The following is a 12445-nucleotide window of genomic DNA, read 5'->3' as shown; positions in this document are numbered from 1 at the left end:
GTCTCACTGCAATAATAATTGGGGGCAAGGCTGTCTCACTGCAATAATCATTGGGGGCATTGCTGTCTCACTGCAATAATCATTGGGGGCATTGCTGTCTCACTCTGCAATAATCATTGGGGGCATTGCTGTCTCACTCTGCAATAATCATTGGGGGCATTGCTGTCTCACTCTGCAATAATCATTGGGGGCAAGGCTGTCTCACTCTGCAATAATCATTGGGGGCATTGCTGTCCCACTCTACAATAATCATTGGGGGCATTGCTGTCTCACTGCAATAATCATTGGGGGCATTGCTGTCTCACTCTGCAATAATCATTGGGGGCATTGCTGTCTCACTGCAATAATCATTGGGGGCAAGGCTGTCTCACTCTGCAATAATCATTGGGGGCATTGCTGTCTCACTGCAATCATCATTGGGGGCAAGGCTGTCTCACTCTGCAATAATCATTGGGGGCATTGCTGTCTCACTGCAATAATCATTGGGGGCATTGCTGTCTCACTGCAATAATCATTGGGGGCATTGCTGTCTCACTGCAATAATCATTGGGGGCATTGCTGTCTCACTGCAATAATCATTGGGGGCATTGCTGTCTCACTCTGCAATAATCATTGGGGGCATTGCTGTCTCACTGCAATAATCATTGGGGGCAAGGCTGTCTCACTCTGCAATAATCATTGGGGGCATTGCTGTCGCACTCTGCAATAATCATTGGGGGCATTGCTGTCCCACTCTACAATAATCATTGGGGGCATTGCTGTCTCACTGCAATAATCATTGGGGGCATTGCTGTCTCACTCTGCAATAATCATTGGGGGCATTGCTGTCTCACTGCAATAATCATTGGGGGCAAGGCTGTCTCACTCTGCAATAATCATTGGGGGCATTGCTGTCTCACTGCAATCATCATTGGGGGCAAGGCTGTCTCACTCTGCAATAATCATTGGGGGCATTGCTGTCTCACTGCAATAATCATTGGGGGCATTGCTGTCTCACTGCAATAATCATTGGGGGCATTGCTGTCTCACTGCAATAATCATTGGGGGCATTGCTGTCTCACTCTGCAATAATCATTGGGGGCATTGCTGTCGCACTCTGCAATAATCATTGGGGGCATTGCTGTCTCACTCTGCAATAATCATTGGGGGCATTGCTGTCTCACTGCAATAATCATTGGGGGCAAGGCTGTCTCACTCTGCAATAATCATTGGGGGCATTGCTGTCGCACTCTGCAATAATCATTGGGGGCATTGCTGTCCCACTCTACAATAATCATTGGGGGCATTGCTGTCTCACTGCAATAATCATTGGGGGCATTGCTGTCTCACTCTGCAATAATCATTGGGGGCATTGCTGTCTCACTGCAATAATCATTGGGGGCAAGGCTGTCTCACTCTGCAATAATCATTGGGGGCATTGCTGTCTCACTGCAATCATCATTGGGGGCAAGGCTGTCTCACTCTGCAATAATCATTGGGGGCATTGCTGTCTCACTGCAATAATCATTGGGGGCATTGCTGTCTCACTCTGCAATAATCATTGGGGGCATTGCTGTCTCACTCTGCAATAATCATTGGGGGCATTGCTGTCTCACTCTGCAATAATCATTGGGGGCATTGCTGTCGCACTCTGCAATAATCATTGGGGGCATTGCTGTCTCACTCTGCAATAATCATTGGGGGCATTGCTGTGGCACTCTGCAATAATCATTGGGGGCAAACCTGTATCCTGTCTGTATCCTCTGATCACCACCACCTGTATCCTGTCTTTACTAGTAATGGCAGCGATCATTAGAGGGACTGCGACATTGCGGTGGACGAATCTGACACTAAATTACACTTTGTATATTGACCCCCCAAAATAATACCTAGCCACCCCTTTGCCACCCCTGTTTTAAAAGTCTAGCTCCGCCACTGCCCCTGGCAGAATTTGCCTACAACAACGCAACTCACAGTACAACCAAGCAGAGTCCGTTCTACTTGAACTATGGCTTCCATCCCTCTATTCTCCCTCCATGCATCCTTCCTTCAAATAACCCAGTAGCCTCAGACTATCTTACCCAAATAAAGGATTCTCTGGGTTTACTAAATACTACCATTGCACACGCTCACAGTCAACAAAAGAAGTACTATGATCTTCGTAGAAGACCTTCTCCACAGTATACTATCGGGGACCTCGTTTGGCTCTCAACAAAAAACTTGAGACTGAAGATCCCTAGCAAAAAGCTTGGACCTCTGTTCTTGGGACCTTTCCCAATCAAGAAACTTATTGGAAAAGCTGCAGTGCAGCTTACATTGCCAATGGACCTAAAAATCCATCCCATTTTCCATGTGTCGCTACTAAAACCCCATGTTCCGGACCAAGGAATAAGGCCTAATATTCCACCTCCCCCTCCTGTACAAGTTGAAGGTGGAGAAGAATACGAGATAAAAGAGATTCTGGATTCTCGTATCTACAGAAGAAGACTTCAGTACTTGGTTAGATGGAAGAACTATGGGCCCCAAGACGACACCTGGCTAAACACCTCTGACATACATGCCCCTAGATTAATCCGCAATTTTCATGCGAGATACCCAGACAAACCAGCTCCAGAGGCCTTCAGGAGCAGGCCTTAAGGGGGGGGTATTGTAATGTTCCGGTACCTTTGGTACCCTAAATTACACTTTCCACAAGTGTATGCGCCCCACCATTTACTTTTGGAAAGGTGCGCATACACCTTTAAGACTGGAGCTGTCATCACCCAGCGCCGGACTAGATGGCTATTTAAAGCGCCGGTTCTCACTCACATGTGTTCGTTCAAACACCCTTACCTGGATGCTAACCTTGCTTGAAGCTTCCATGCTTGCAAGCTTACCTCGCTGACGGAACCTCGCCGCGCTGATCCCTGTATCCCGCTACTGGATCATCCGCCTCTCCTGAACCATCCTTCGGCTGTATCGCTAATAGTGCTAAGTACCCCGCAGGGGAATTCTCTATAAACTTATACTAAGCTTACACTATCTAGCTCTGCATAGTAAAGACTGTTTTTATCACATCTGCATAACTAGATTGCTAGCTCTTGAGACTACTGCTACTTTTCTGCACTGGGTTGATCTCTTTTGTATGTCCACCTGCTATTCTGTCATCTGCTACCATACAACATTGCTAAACCTTCCTGCATCCATCTGCTACTGTCTCACCTTCAAGTGTCTATCACCTACCACCTCCACTCAACCTATCCCTCAACCTTCATCATTGTGTTACCACATACATAAAGTCATTCTAGGAACCAGCTTGCTAATTGTGTGTATTTACTGGCTGAAATAAGACCTTCCACACATGATGAGTCATTGAGGTTGGGAATGGTATCTCAGCATATCTCTTACATGACTACTGACTTGGAACTATTTCTGCAGCTGAAAATCCACGCCATATAAGAAACGCAGGAGCGTTACAAGGATATGGCAGATGGGGAGATGCATTATTGCAACCCCCGGAGATATGGAATTTGAAGGTGTAAGGGAGTTTACACAAACTGAACTCCATGAGCTAGCAAAACAATACAAACAGAGGTCTGGGGAACCCCTATTGAGTTGACTCCTGCATTTGTGGGATGAAGAGGCGGACAGGATTGTTTTGTCAGGAAAGGAAGTAGCGGCTATGGGAGTGTTAACCCATGATCCACAACTGCGTCACGCCAATGTGAAAATCAAGAGAGTTTACTGTGAATCTTTCACTGTTAGACCTCGTGAGAGATGGAATTCTGAGTGTACGCTAGTCCTAGTGACCTGGAAAATACCTACTCCTGGAAAACAATAGGAGAGGGTATTTCCAGGTTACGTGAGATGGGTTGTATAACCAGATGAAATAAGTTTTCAGAATGAATGGGTCCAAATAAAAAACCCTTTATGTCTGCTCTGCGCTCTAAGCTGATGAATTCTGTACCATGTAATTTCAGGGCTTCTTTATTGTCCTTGCTGGGAGACCTGGGATTAAACAGAAAGATTCACAAAGCCACAACCCTCTTAAGCCGTTTGGGGGAGCTAGAGGAGACTAAAACAAAACCTGTCAGGGCAGTAGATAAGGTCAAGGCCAGACAGGAAAAAATCCTTTACAGAGAAGAAAGGGGAATGGGGGGGGGGGGGGGAGAAGACAGGAGGTTAAGAGAAAACCAGGCTGGTTATTTCAAGGAAACAAATGTGGGTGGACCTATTAAAGGCAGGAGTACCTAAAGACGAGATAGATGGGATTTCTACTGAAGAAATGCTGAAGAGGTGGAAACATTCAGTGGTAGAAACACTACTCCTAGTTAAGATAACATCAGCCTAGATTTAGTGAAAACAGAACAGACCCCTCCTGTTAGCCCCAAACCAATTCACAAAACTGCACATGAACCCAAACCCAAATCCTTTTATCCTGGGGAGGAGTTAGAGAGAATCAGAAAAGGAGATTGGGAGGATCCTTATCCTTTATGAAGGGAAGGTGGGTCTCCTGTGATAGCAGTGAGGGCAGTGACAGCAGGAGACCAACGTTCATATGCACCTGTCACTGTATGGTGGGGGAAGTTGTCTTCTCCTACACATGTGATGGCTTTAGTGGATACTGGAGCTGAAGTTACACTTTTGCAAGGAAATCCTTCTCATCATAAAGGAGAATTGATGTATGTAGAAGGTTTGGGAGTTTAAGGACACTATTGCCAAGGAACCAGGATTTTAGACAGATATTTGGGTATAGAATATTTTTGGGTAACTCTGGTACCCAAAAATATTCTTGAGATGGATGTACTTTAAGGTCAGTCTGTTCAAATTCGGCTAACCTGATAAAGCGTATAAGGTTAGGGCTGTAAAGGCTGTGGTCAGAAGTCATGTGAAATAGACCCCTGTCTTCATTCCTCCACCAGAGAAGCCAGTACAGACTTCCTGGAGGCCACAAAGAAATTGGGGAGGCTATTTAAGAACTGTTGAGAATAGGCATCCTTAGATCTGCTGTGAGTCTTTTCTTGTCTCCGGTGTTCCCAGTGAAGAAAACTGATGGGACAATGACTGTGGATTAAAGAGGTCTAAACAAAGTGTCACCTCTATTGAAGTCAGCTGTACCTGATATGATCTCAATCATTGAGAAAACTGCTATAGAGGCAGGAGAAGATTATGCTGTGATAGACAATAATGGTTTCTTTTCTATTTTGATAAACCCAGAGTGTCAGAACCAGTTTGCCTTTGTGTGGGATGGCTGCCAGTACACTTTCACCGTGCTTCCTGAAGACTTTGTTCATTCTCTAATGATTTGCCATGGACTGACTGCCAGAAATATAAGCACCCTGAATTTAAAAGTCTCTGTGTTTCACTACATCGATGACATCATGATCTCTGGGACAAAAGAAGATGTAACTGAAGCACTGCATATGCTGATACAGCACATGGAGAACAGAGGGTGGGCTATCAACAGAGACAAAGTCCAAGGACCTGCCACAGAGGTGAAATTCCTGGAAATTATGTGAACTGGGCCACAAAGGAAAATTCCAGAGACAGTTGTGCAAACTATCTAGGCACTCTCGCCCCCTACTACCAAAAAGGAGGCACAGAAGTTCATTGGATTTTATGGGATTCTGGAGATCGTTCATCCCACATCTTGGACTGTTTCTGAGGCCTATATGCAATGTCACAAGGAAAAAAGTTCTCATGGGATTCAGAGCAGTGGACCACATTCCTGGCTGCTAAAGAAGCCATGAGAGACAAAGAATACAATCTCAGCTGGGTGAATCTTGGAGTCCGTGGCAGCCAAATAAAAAGAAAGGACAGAGAGAAATACCCATTGGATTTTGGTCTAAGCAACTGACAGGGGCACAGAAGAGATACACATCCCTAGAGAAGTACCTGTTTGGTGCCTACACAGCACTTCAACACGTACAGACCATTACAGGAAAGGACACAGTCACCACCCATACTGCATTGACAATAGAAGGATGGGTGAGAGATAACGGACTGACCACTAGGGCAACTGTAGCCCAGAACCAGACATTGATGAAATAGAAGTGGTACCTTCAAGAAAGGCAGCTGGGGATGTCAGAGACATTTTAAAACAGTTGGCAGGGCTTGTCACTTGCTGCAGTCAGCTCCACCCTTTGAGTCTCTGTCAGAAGACATGAAGGAGTCAGCAAAGGTCACTGATGGTTCGACCATAGTCACCTCGTCTGGGCGTAAATGGACAGCAGCAGTCTACATCCCGAGTACAGGCACAGTCCTGCACGAGACCAGAACTGGAGGGTCCAGTCAGTATGCAGAGTTGATAGCTGTAGTAATGACTCTTCAGGAGGAGCCTTCTTCCCATGTCACTATCTACACTGACAGCTGGGTGGTCTTTAAAGGACTGACAACTTGGATGTCCACGTGGAAGTCCAGTGAAAGGATGATTCATGGAAAGGTCGTGTGAAGAGGCAAGGAAGTCTGGGACATTATCTAGAAGGAAGCTCACTCCCACACCATAAAAGTGGGGCATGTTGACGCACATGTGCCCCTGGTCCCAGACTTTAAGAACTATAACACAGTGGCAGATGAAATTGATAAGGTGAATGCAGTTTTGCCAATTGATATGAACTTGGCCAACTGGACCAACAAGCAATCTGGACATTTGGGACAGAAAGCAACATATGAATGGGCACAGCGGAGAGGATTGCCTATATCCATGGACATGATAAAGACTGTAAAAGGGAACTGTACAGTGTGTGGAGAAGTGCAACAATGGCCAATACAAAAGTACTCTACTGGGTCGATTAAGAGGGATGAGAGGCCTGCAGAGATTTGGCAGATTGACTTCATCGGTCCTCTGCCCCAGGGAAACAATGGACTGAGGTATTGTTGCACTGCAGTGGACACCTACACAGGACTTGTTGCTTGTTCATCCTTGCAAACATGCAGATCACGCTTCAACTGCTACAGAAACCTGTCATTGCTTATGGCTTACCCAAAAAAGTCCAAAGTGATAACGGCTCACACTTCACCGGATCAACAGTACATCAATGGGCCAAACTTTCTGGTGTGTACTAGTTGTGCCACATCCCATACTATCCACAGGCAGCTGGTTTGATTGAAAGATACGTTAAAAGATTGAAAGATACACTATTGAAGGATCAGATATGCAAACTTACACCCTCTCATACACTAAGGGGGTGGGATCAAGTCCTCACACAGGCAGTCATGTTGTTAACCTCTAGGCCAATAGCCAAAAGTACACCATATGAGAGGATTGTTGGGACTGGCATAAAGATTCCACAGCTGGAGTGCAGAGTTCAGTATTTACACATGGTTCCTGAAAGAACAGGGCTTAACAGGTGCCAAGTTACTGCTTCCCATGACATAGAAACCAAGTGTGACGTATCTGAAGCTGAAGCCTATCTAGGAATGAGAGGGAATTTGGCAGGAAGGTTTGAAGTTATCTTTGCATTGGCAGATGAGCTCCAGGACAGTGGCTGAGACTCTGATTGGTTAGTGGATACTTCTCACCAAGAGTGGAAAGTGAGGCTCTATAACATCAAACCTTCGACAAATAAACAGCAGTTATCTTCTGGGAAACAGCAGCATATTTCCTCTCCTCCCTATTGATGTTCTTTGAGAGTGTCAGAAGTGGATACAGGCAGGTGGCAAAGTGTTGGTCAGAGATTATAGCTGAAGGGACGGGGTCTACTGTTTATGTATTATTAGAAGGAATAGATAATCTGCTTTGTTTGCCACTCCACAGGCAGTCTCCAATTTGATCCATAGGAAGGGAAGACCAGAGAAAAGCTATGGAGAGCAAGAAATTGATGTATCACAAGCCTGGACTTGAATGGACTTTCTAATGAACTTTTAACCAAAGACTGAAACACCTTCTCAGTGGAATAAATATGGGAGGGGTTTGCATTCAAGAAAAAATAATCTTTAGTATGAGTTTTGTTAGTAATGAAGTGATTTTCTGTGTGGAGTCTGGGAGAAAACAAAAACAAGGGCGGAATGTGTTGCCTTTGAAAAATGATATGATTTTGTTTTATTAATCAGACATACCATTACATGGGACAGTCTGTTTAGTATTGGTCAAAAAGAAATCAGGTTACTGTTGAGTTTGTTTGAGGATGCTTCTCAAACTAATGCCTTGGTAACAAGTACACAGGCTGTCCTCAAACAATGGGAACTGTTGACTGTTGGAACAGTTGGTTGTTACGGTAAACAAGTTTGTAACCATTGTCCACAAAAGCCAAAATAAAAGCCAGTAGCAGAGGCTAATAGATAGGACTTATCATGCCTTAAACACCAAAGACAGTCTATAACCAGCCAGAAGATATTTAAAGACGCTTTATCGCTGATTTTCAGCAACTGCTTAAGAAGCCTGAGTCCTTGTTGTCGCTGGAGATCACAAACACACAGTAACCAGAGTTTAATAACTTTTAAGCGTATTTCTACTGTTACAGACCATAGTTTCTGCTTATTTGCTAGGTATCTTGATATTTCTGTCAGTTTTGTATTGTATTCCTAATATTGTAATGTACAGCATTTTTGTATAGTAAAAGCACAATTACACACTGCAGAGGTCTCAGCTTCCTTTCTTATACTGCAAAGTAACCTTGCTAGATAGACAGAAGCAAAACACCCACACCTATAACTGGCCTTCTCAGCAAGGAGCACATGGAAGGGTGACGCATGTTAAACTAAACCATAGGAAATTCCCAGCTTGACTTACCAACCAGTCTGCAACCAACTGAATAATCCTGTCTAACAGATTGCGTTGAAAACAGGGGTTTCGTTTGAACACATTCGCAAACACATGTGTAAACACGTGTGTAAGCTGCAGAGCCACTTCACTGCACCCCAGTATTATCTGCAGTCCTAACTCTATACAATTTTGAGAGCCTCCATTGTAGAAGCACATGCATGATAATAGATAGATAGAGGGCAAGTAAGCCTGGAGGGAACACCACCCCTCCTTAAAGGCACAGGGGCGCACTGGATAGCCAGCATATAGCAAAATGGCATTCCAACAGTACACAAAAATGGCCACTGCCCCCACCCATAATGGGCCTTGGCAGCAAGAAGCACATAGAGGGGAGACGAATGTCAAATAAAACCAAAGAAAATTTCCAGTTCAACTTACCAGCCAGCCTGCAACCAACCAAATTCTCTGGTCTAACAGTTTGCGTTAAAAACAGAGGTTTAGTTTGCACACATTTGCAAATACATGCGTACTATGAAGGGTTTGCTAAGGTTCCTTTAAAGATTGCCCCTTCCTGACTGTAGTTCCCCGACTTCAACTTCAATTACTGCTCCCCCTGTATTTATAGTTCCCCACCCAACAGGTACAGGAAACCACACCCACCCACACACTCCTGCCTACATGCCTGAATCTGGAAAAAAAAAATAGATGCACTTTAATGGTGGTCCCACAAGTTGCTTATACCCTTTACTTGTACTTATCTACTTGTCTGCTCCACTTCTGGAAGCAGAGCGGAAGCTGTATGAGCTGGAGTGTACAAAGGGCTGAGGAATCTATCCCCACCACTATATGATAGCACTGGGTGCCTGACCCGCGTGTCAACAAGCACCAATGCTGTAATTTCAGAGAAAAGCAAGTGAGTCACATAACTCCCATACTCAAGCCCTTTACAGTGGCTGAACTAATGTTGGCCATACACTATACGAAAAATCGGCCGAAATTCGTTCATTTGGACAGTTCTTTAGTTTTTCGGCCAGTTATTGGGCACGAATCGTAATGGGTTGTGGCATTTTTGAGCCAAAAAAATGAAGGACAAGTTTGGAAATTTTCTGCTGAACGAACGATAAATTGAAAGGTTAATGTGTTTCTCGTCCAAACTGTTTGCACTAGGTATATGTGAAAAAACGAACAAAAAAACTGATTCATTTATGCCCATTGAACGATTTATCAGTCATTACATGATGGCACGATCCTTTGCTCTCACGGCCGAGTGTTTGTTTTTTGAAAATGAGTTTGAATGATTTTTCGCATAGCGTATAGCGAGCATAAGGGAAATGAAGTTCAAGTGAGTATATTTCTGAAGGGGTCATTATTAAAATAATTTTATTACTTTGCTCTGCATTGTCAAAACACAAGTATTCTCATCTAAGTCCTCTTCCTAAACCTTGTTCTTGGACTAGATATCAAGATTTTTTTTAACTTCTGTTGTATAAAAACAATCATTTTAGACCTCTGCCCAATCAGCTCCGGAAGATTTACCCTCTTCCTGACTAGGCCATTTTTTTGCTATATGGCACTGCGTTAATTTAACTGACAATTGCTCGATGATGTATCAATATAAACAGTTTGTCCTTTTTTTCCCTCAAATAGAGCTTTCTTTTGGTGGTATTTAATCACCTCTGCATTTTTTATTTTTTTTTCGCTATAAACAAAAACAAATTTAATTTCTTTATCAATTTAGACCAATATGTATTCTGCTACATATTTTCAAATTGTGGAGTGTGAGGACAGAGTGTTCAATTTAATCTACCCCTAGAAGGTACGGGTATGAAAATAGGAGGGATGGATTGTGGGTTTTGGAATAGGTATAATTACCTGTATGATGGGTGTATGGGATACCGGGAACAATTAGTCTGCCAGGTCCGTGGGGAACACAATAAGGTCCTCCGATGCCCACTCTTGCCCATAAGGGTTGTCAGATATAAAGATCTATACGTTAGAATACTAATTAACATCGATCCGCTGATCCTCACTGAGCAGACGGATGACAGCTCTGTCTCCGCTTACTTTGCAGAGACGGAGCTGTCAGATCCCTGCTCTCCTCTATAGGAGATCGGATGAAAAGGGACCGCCTGTCCATTTTTATCCAATCCGATCCTCCAGTAGGATGGAAAATAGGGTTTCCATCTGTCCAGATTTCACGGACAAGATCGGATCGGATAGCAGCGGGTGTCAGCAGAGATGTCACCGCTGACATCCGCCGCTCCATAGAGGAGCATGAAGCGTCCAATCAGGTCCGTCCGGAACAACTGACAGGCGGACCGGTTCGGAAAGCCTGTGTGAAAGGGGCCTAAAGTTTATTAGGATTTGAATGAAGGGGTGGACTGCTGTGTTGTCATTTAATACTCTTAGGACAGAGACCATTAAACTTCCACAAACCTCCAAACAAATTGGGAGATCATAGTATATCAATCTCTGCCACTCAGAAATGTTGGCACCATAGAATAGAAGATTCAGCAAAATCAACACCAGAGTAAAAAAAAATGGTGCCTATATATGCAAGGGTTCTACAAACTACGGCCCTCCAGCTGTTGCGGAACTACATGTCCCATGAGGCATTGTAAAACTCTGACATTCACAGACTAGGCTTGATGGGAATTGTAGTTCCTGAACAAATAGAGGGCCATAGTTTATTGCAGATAAAAAAAATATCTCCCACATCGCAAAAATAGGACACCACAAAAAATACCACTTGGATGTATACTTTAAATATAGTGACCGCTCTGCAATCTAACATAACTTGGGCTCCCTGGTCACTGTGGTGGTAATTACATCATCTCCACCACTAATTACCCAGCCCCAATTAACATATTCAACACTGCAGGGGAGATGCAAACAATAGGGTTTAAAGACTGTTAAATTGGTCAATACATAATTGATTACACACCTCTGTCAATCCCCCAGTGTTAAATGATTTGTCCCAACCTTCAAACTGCCACATTTGTTGGACAACTTGGTCTGCTAAAGGGTTGGTAAACACTTGTTAAAAAAAAGAGGGCCCCCTGCAGGATAATGCACCTCAGAATAGCACATTACGATAGACTTGCCTATAAAGCTGATCCCCTTAGGGGCACGCTGTCACCGGTCACAGTGCTTCCATCTTCAGAGTGGTCTTCATTCCAGGTTCAGGCAGTCTGGCCATTGTAATAGCCAGGTCGTGATGACATCACTCCCACACATGTGCATGGGAGTCACAATCGCGGTACAGCTCCCTGATTGGATGGCACACTCGAGTGTGCCGTCTATTCAGAGTGTAGTGCGCATTAGGGATCTGCCAATTATCGGCAAAGCCGATATATCGGGGCTGATATGCACTTTTCCCGATATATATCGGAATTGGCCCCGGAGGTTACCGATATTGACAATATTTCAGGAAAGTGCTTGTACCGGAGTGATGCCTTCAGCTAGAGGCATCACCCCGGTACCGGCGTCCACAGCTGACGGTCAGCTGTCTTATAATGACAACCAATGCGGCTGAGAAGCCGCTCAGCTGTCATTACAAGGAGCCTCCTTCTGCTGACTTCCGTGGCTTGTCTGGGTCTCCTGTCCCACCAGGAGACCCAGGCAACCAGCCTTCAGGGCTGCTGAAGACCCGATTTGGCTCTGATCGGGTCTCCATGCAAAGACTCGGAAGTGTTGTCATGAGTGACATCACTTCCGGGTACTGTCTGGCGCCAGATTGAAAAAAATGACAGCATTCAAAACAGCCAAACTTGGCATTTTGAA

The sequence above is a fragment of the Pelophylax lessonae genome, assembly GCF_965119305.1.
Source record: "Pelophylax lessonae genome assembly, chromosome: 8".
Lineage (NCBI taxonomy): Eukaryota > Metazoa > Chordata > Amphibia > Anura > Ranidae > Pelophylax > Pelophylax lessonae.
This window is presented reverse-complemented; position numbering follows the sequence as displayed.